General features: G+C 42.3%; 1 pseudogene; it reads right to left on the bottom strand.

Annotated features, from left to right (window-relative positions):
• LOC131582756 (fatty acyl-CoA hydrolase precursor, medium chain-like) overlaps positions 1-6,816 on the bottom strand; it is a 7,559-nt pseudogene continuing 743 nt past the window's right edge.

Here is a 6,816-nt window from a genome sequence, read left to right as displayed (position 1 = left end):
TCCAAAAAATCAAAGCAAGATTTATTTATAACAATTCACAAACCAATACAACAAATAAAGATTTCCTGTCCTCCTCTGTGAGATGTTAAGCCCACCTCAGAGATGTAGCTTGATGGATGCTCTGCTGCCTACAAGCAACTTCCAGTTAAAGAAGTCAGAAAGGGGCTCTAGGAAGGACAACTGACCATGCTCTTCTGAAAGAAGAGGGGAATAGGCACATCAATCAGTCTGACACTTATCGGACATTCTGTATAGGTAAATTCTTACAGATTTCAATTCATTTGCCCATTCCCAGCTCATTATTCAGCTTTGCTATGCACTGAGTAGGTACCATGGTCTGTTTGGACCTGGAAAGATTGGGGGGGGGTTCTGCTTACTTCATTAAACAGTGATTTTTAGTCTGACAAACATTCCAAATGGCCCTTGTTTCTCTCCTTTCACTGTGATTGGGACAGCAGATGACAACAGTGAGTTAGAAGGTGATTATTACTCTGCATCCTGACAAACTCATTTTGTTTGACTTTCCTTTGGCTTTTAAAAGCAAACAGATTCCTCCACAGCTCTTATAAATCTGTATGTTTTCTCTTTCCAGTCTGGCTTTGTTTCATGAGTTGTGCCCAAAACTGCACTCTGTGTTCTTTCAGTTTCTCTGCTGCCTTTTGCTCCAGGTCTATTCCCAGGTACTTTTCCTCCAGGCCATACTGGGGCCAGTGGACCAAGCCCTCTCCGTTGGGATTTCTGGAAATAATAGAAGGAAAAGTTAGCTCTCCATTTGCCAATCCACTGCTCTCTGAGTGCTCAGGTTCAGAGCATTCCAGAAAACCAGCAGGAGCCCAGACTATGTGATTCTGGTGCCTGAATACATGGACAGTACTTGATGAAAAAGCTCCTCAGTGGAAGAGCAAAAGTGTAATAGTTGTCATTAATTTTAGATCTAAACACCACTGCAGATGGAGTAACAGCTCTTAGATTTTCTTTCCTTGTCTTGTGTCTGCAGGTTCTTTTAAAAGACCATGAAGAAGAGAAATTGCTTCAATATTTATCTTCAATTCTGCCAAATTTCTAGGAACCACCATCTAAGTACTGCTTCAGGCAGGTAGGTACGTTCTGGGCAGCACAGACAAAACCTGAACTGTAATTAGCATTGTGATTCTCACCCATTTTTAGCAAAGTTGGTCCAGTATCTCATAAAAGTTCTGCTCAGTTTATTTTCTTCTTCTGTAGCACCTCCTGAAAAGGGAGAGATGAAATGGCCACATCAGAAAGTAAATAATTGGAATGAGCTCTATCAATTGCAACACTTCTACTGGTTGCCCTGAGCTCTTGGAGTGTTTTCTAGGAGAGAACTGCAGATGAATGGTGGAATGAAAAGTATCTACTAGTGAGGAGAGAAAATGTTTATGCTCATAATAATATTTATGATATATAAATTATGGTTATAATATATATCATGCTTAAAATGTTTATAAGAGAGAAGTTCTATTCTAAAGACCTGCAGTAATTAAAATGAGTACTAATGAGATTCTAAAAGGAATATGGAGTAAGCATGGGTACATCACCAGCTAAGAATGGCTTTCCAAGGACAAAGGCAATCTCAGCTCCATGATCTGCTTTGACAAAGTCGGGTACCACACCTGCCACTGAACTTGGTCGATGTTGGAATTCATAAAAGTAGACTGGGTTGCCAGCATCTAGAGGATACAGAAAAGTGCTGGTTTGAGAGCTGAAAATACCTGCCCCAAGGATGATAAAGGTTCCTTAGAAGTTGTTTTGGTTGAACGAAAGCACTGCCAGTTGTCTGGGTAGTGAAAAGTGCTGCACACTGCCCACACCACCCCCAGACAGAATTCTACAGTTGTTCTGTAGGAGCTGCTGAGTTACCCCTGTGGTGTCTGGCCACTTCCACAGATGAGATGACAAAAAAGACATCTCCCATTGCATCCAGGAGGCCATCTCGGATCTGAGCAGGGCTTTCTGCATTCCCCATGTACTCCTTGTACACTCTGTCAACAACTTCAGATGTAACACCCTGAAACAGCAATAAAAAGCACTTTAGAATGATGATGAACAGACTAACAGCAGTGAGTCTGTGGCATCTGCACATCCCTGGCTAACCCCAAACATCACCTTTCAGAGAGAATCCTCACTGTGTCAGAGTGTGGCTCGGAGCTCAGGATTGGAGTTACACAGCTATGGATTCAGGTGATCTCAGGGAAAAGGGGGATGCAAGATCTAAGGATCCAACACCTCTCGATAAACAGCAGTCACTGAAGCAGACTGTTCTCCCTTCTGTGGAAAGAACCCTCCTAAACTGCAGAGAAATCCTGCTGGATTTTAGGAGCTTGTGTCCCATTGGTCTCCTGTCATACCTGCTGGGACTCTGCATGTCTTGCATTACCTGGCTATCTAAAATATGCCAAGAGACCTGTGTGCAGGTACCTGCATCACTCCTGGTTTCCCACAGGCCTCCTTTTAAACAAGAGGGGCATTTAGGCTGGAAATTTAGAGAGTATTTTCAATCACTATGGGTAACAGGAGTGCAGCACATCTCTGCCCATTTCTGCTCCAATTCAGGGAGCCCAATGTCCAGCACAATGGCATTTCCAGTGAAATATGTCCCTCCAGGGGTCAAAAACAGCCAGACCAGGGAGGAAGCTGTTGCCACTGAAGGTGAATAGATCACACGGACACAGCTCCAGGTGTGGTGCAAGGAAGAGAAAGTTTATTTCTTCTCCCAGGATTTATAGGTTTCTGACCACAGCCAGGGATTGGATGGTCAGGATAACACTTTCCCACTGCACTGGCTGTGGTAGATGCCCATCACAAGACGTGTAACAGAAAGAATGTCCACATATCTATGTTTACAGTTACTGTCCTGGGAAAGTCTTTAGATAACCATGTCAGCAAGCTCAGAAGCTGAGTTTTCAGGTTGACAGAAGCAGCACGGGGTTATTCTGGCAATGGCCTCTTACCTTAATGAATACTGGTAATTGGCTCTGTAAAATTTGACGTGCAACATCTTTACTCAGACCATCCACGAAAGGAGGGTATTTCATCGTCTGTGTGATACAGAGAATCATACTAAATAAAAAAGCTTCTATTTACAAAATGATGTTTAAATTACAACATTTTCAGTGTCTTACCATTGGAAGTACCCATCCAAATTCACAGTTATTTATTCCAATTATGTATGGGACTGCATTGATTGATTTTTCAGATAGTAATTCTCTGGGACTCTTTGGAAAAAATACACCATCTACACATCCACCAATAGAAATGTAGTCCTGAAAAAAGAGAGAAACAAGAAAAAGAAAGCTTTATTTAATGAATTCATGTTGCTTCTAGAGGAAGTTCAGACTTTTTACTGCATTTCCAATGTGAAGCCAAATGAAAATAGAAGAAATAATGCCTTCCAAGCCATCTTAATTTTTTTTTCTGAATGATTTTCTGCACTAGGCAGAAGATTGTGAAGATAATACTAATGTTTGTGAAACAGAAGTCATAATGTTGAATTTACATCTTTTCTTAGTTCAGTATGGCCATGGATGTTTGGAACAGTGGGGCAGAAACCAATTTCTGTATTGAAGTGTCAAAGGCACATGAGCATTGTGATAAGAGCTTTTAAGTAGGAGATAAGAAATGATTTGATTTTCAGGTTCTCCAGAATAATCTGTGCCGTTTTCTTTTCCTTGCCCTGGCAGAGCACAACAGCAAACCACAGAAAGCTCCAAGTGATGCAGAATGGAAGGGCAGGAACCTGTTTGCAATTTTCAGGTGAGGTGTCGCTGCAGAGCTGCAGTGTTGTCATGTCCTGAAAAAGTCAAGAAAGTCAGAGGTTACATCCATGTCAGGTTCTTCTAATATTACAGCACACAAAGAGTATTCTCTGCTATGAAAAGTTCTGAGATGTCATTTAAATGCAAGAAGTGTCATTTCACCTACCATTTTCAGTGTTATCTGTACTAGTTCTTCTCCTGTTTTCCCTCTCAAGCATTCAACCATTGCAGCTGAACTGGATTTTTCACAGCCAGAGATAGCAGCAATTTTCTGCAAGCAGTGGGAACAAACAGTTTTGGACACATTTCCTGTACCTGGCTCTATGAGACACCAAGTCATTTACATTCCATTCTTCTCTCTTTGTGGATATTTGGGTGTTTGAAAAACAACACATCATTAAGCATGTACAATTTGCACACAGAAATACTGTCTTTAATGACTGTATTAATGAGAAGAAGAAAAAAATGTTTCTGTATTTTGGAATGAACAGTTTAGGATGTGCAAATCTATCTGGAAAAAGGAATTAAAATTGCCACAAATACCCACTTGTGCATCCTCATTAGGGTGGTCAGTGAACAAGCCCAGGCCTGCAGTACCACTCTCTGAAATGGCCTTGTGGAACAAGCCCTTGGCCAGGGGAGACAAGACCTGTGAAAAAGCAAGAACAAGCATGACAAGCACTGTGTTCCACGCAGTGATTTTGGATTTCAGTGCCAGCAGTGGCCATTTGGAACATTTTGACAGCCCATGTGGTAAGAGTGCTCTTGTGCAGCCTCTGAGCACAGGCCAGCAGTGCAAAGTGCTTTGGCAGCGCTCGCAGGGAGGAGGAGTTCAGCTGCCTTTCCCCTCCCACTGCACTTGGCTTCCAGCGCTGCACGGCACCACACTGCAAGCCAGGTACAGACTGAGGGTGCCCAAGGCAGTCTGGCTCTGCTGCAGAAGGGCAAGAAAGAGCTGTTGGCCTCAGGAAACGGGGGTTTGTACCCCATGTACAATGAACCCTGGTTGGGCTGTGTGCTCTCTACCAAAGTGTGAGGGACTGGAGAAGGAGAACTTTGTCACAGCTCGTGTGCTCCAGGTTGAAATAAAGATTTTACACAATCACTGGGTCACAAACTGCAGGGCTGCTTCAGCTGTCAGCACTATTCACCTCGAGCACTTTGCACAAGCGGCTGTCAAAGCAAACCAAAAATGGGCAAGAGTCCACAACTCCTCTTAAAGGACATTTCCCTGAGATTAGACTTTTGAGGGTCTAATCTCAAACCCACCAGAATTTCATTCAGCAGATGAGGAATAATATTCTGTTCCTTAACTACAACATTTGAGTATGAAAAGGCACATTTTTATCAACCAGAATCTGTATTGTTTTGCTATGCTGTTGCCTTGTTGTTGTATCAAAGACCCAGGTGATGTGTCACTGTAACACCATCCCTTTTCTCTCGCTGACTTCTCTTGCAGATACTGAAAATGGATGGAGGGGATTTCTCCCCCTAAGTAATTCAAATTCCATATTACTGTGAACTCACAAGAGCAGAAACACTGATTCCTCCTGCAGATTCTCCAAAGATAGTGACAGATCTGGATCTCCCCCAAAATGTACGATATTTTCCTGAATCCACCGAAGAGCCGCTACTTGGTCTAAATAGCCCCAGTTACCTCGGGCATGCTCATCACCAGTGCTGCAGGGAGAGAGCAGATTTGTTTAAATGCTCAATACAAGCAGAAAGGCAGAGGAAAGGAAAATCTGTGGTGGGAGAAATCATCTGCTGTTCTCTACTCAGAACTTCTCTACACAACTGACAGATGAATGGCTCGGAAAGCCCTGAGATTGGAGCAGCAACCGCACAAGAACAGAGCTGGAAGCTGCCTGGGGACTGGAAATTGTCCCCAGCTCTTGCAGCTGCAGCTCAGAAATGTTTCTTTGCATAAGCAAATCTTCTGCACTTGTCTTTATAGAGGCTTTGCACACTTCATTTTGGAAACACTTAGGAAATACTGAGAACAAGCATCTTACCTGAAATATCCAGCAATACCTAGCCTGTACTGAATTGCTACAACCACCACGTTGTCAAAGGCTGCTAATGCTGAGCCATCATATGATGAAGCTGCTCCAACAACTAATGCGCCTCCATGGATCCAAACTAAAACTGGAAAGAGAAAAACAGGGATCAACCCAGCACAGGTATGAGCTCCCAGTGATAAAATTTAAATATAACCCAAGATCTAATATTTTTTTCTATTTCACTGCTGATTCTTTTAGATTACATTTCACAAATTGTAGAAATCCTTTGAGTCTCAGGCCTGCAGGTCTACAAAATGTCATTGATTTATAGCAGGTTAAATAGCAACACTGTGCCAGTGCCCTGTGACTTTGGACAGATCATTTAGGTTAAATCAAGCACTGCTTAGCTAAAATGCCAATACAATTTTACTTGTAAAATGGGATTTTGTGTCTCTCTTCAATCTCAGCTAATATTTGCTGGGGCAAAGCAGGTAAGTTGACCATCACTACAAAACTGCCCCTGCATGTCAGCTCATGGCACAGGTTGAGGGTTGCTGTCAGATAATTTTGCTCAAGGTGTTATGAGGTTTTGCTTACAGGCAGCTTCTCCTGTTTTCCTGTGGAAACGGGTGTGTACACATTTAGGTACAAGCAATCCTCAGACACTTGGAGAGGAACTTTCTCTTTTCTGTTGGTAACCATGTCTGAAACATACTGTCCTACTACTTTTTCCTGTAGACACCTGAATAAATGAAAAAGTAACAAGGAACAGAATTAACTATAACCTGGAGGCAATGAAGAGAAGCTTTTTAGGTGTTTCCACAACGAAGTGCCAACCAGAACTGATCTCTAGCACATTTCTAGATTGGTAGCACTGCAAGCATAATATTTTTCTGCTTTTAGTAGGTTTTCTTCCTTTGACCTGTCATTAATGAGATCTGTAAAAATAAAGCCACTGCAGTACACAGTGACGTGCAGATACAATTTTGCATGTTTTAAAATATCACAGAAATACATATGGCTATAAATTACTTCAA

This window comes from Poecile atricapillus, chromosome 10, assembly GCF_030490865.1.
Source record: "Poecile atricapillus isolate bPoeAtr1 chromosome 10, bPoeAtr1.hap1, whole genome shotgun sequence".
Taxonomy (NCBI): domain Eukaryota; kingdom Metazoa; phylum Chordata; class Aves; order Passeriformes; family Paridae; genus Poecile; species Poecile atricapillus.
Note: the sequence above shows the minus strand (reverse complement) of the source record. Positions and strands in the feature narration are given on the sequence as shown.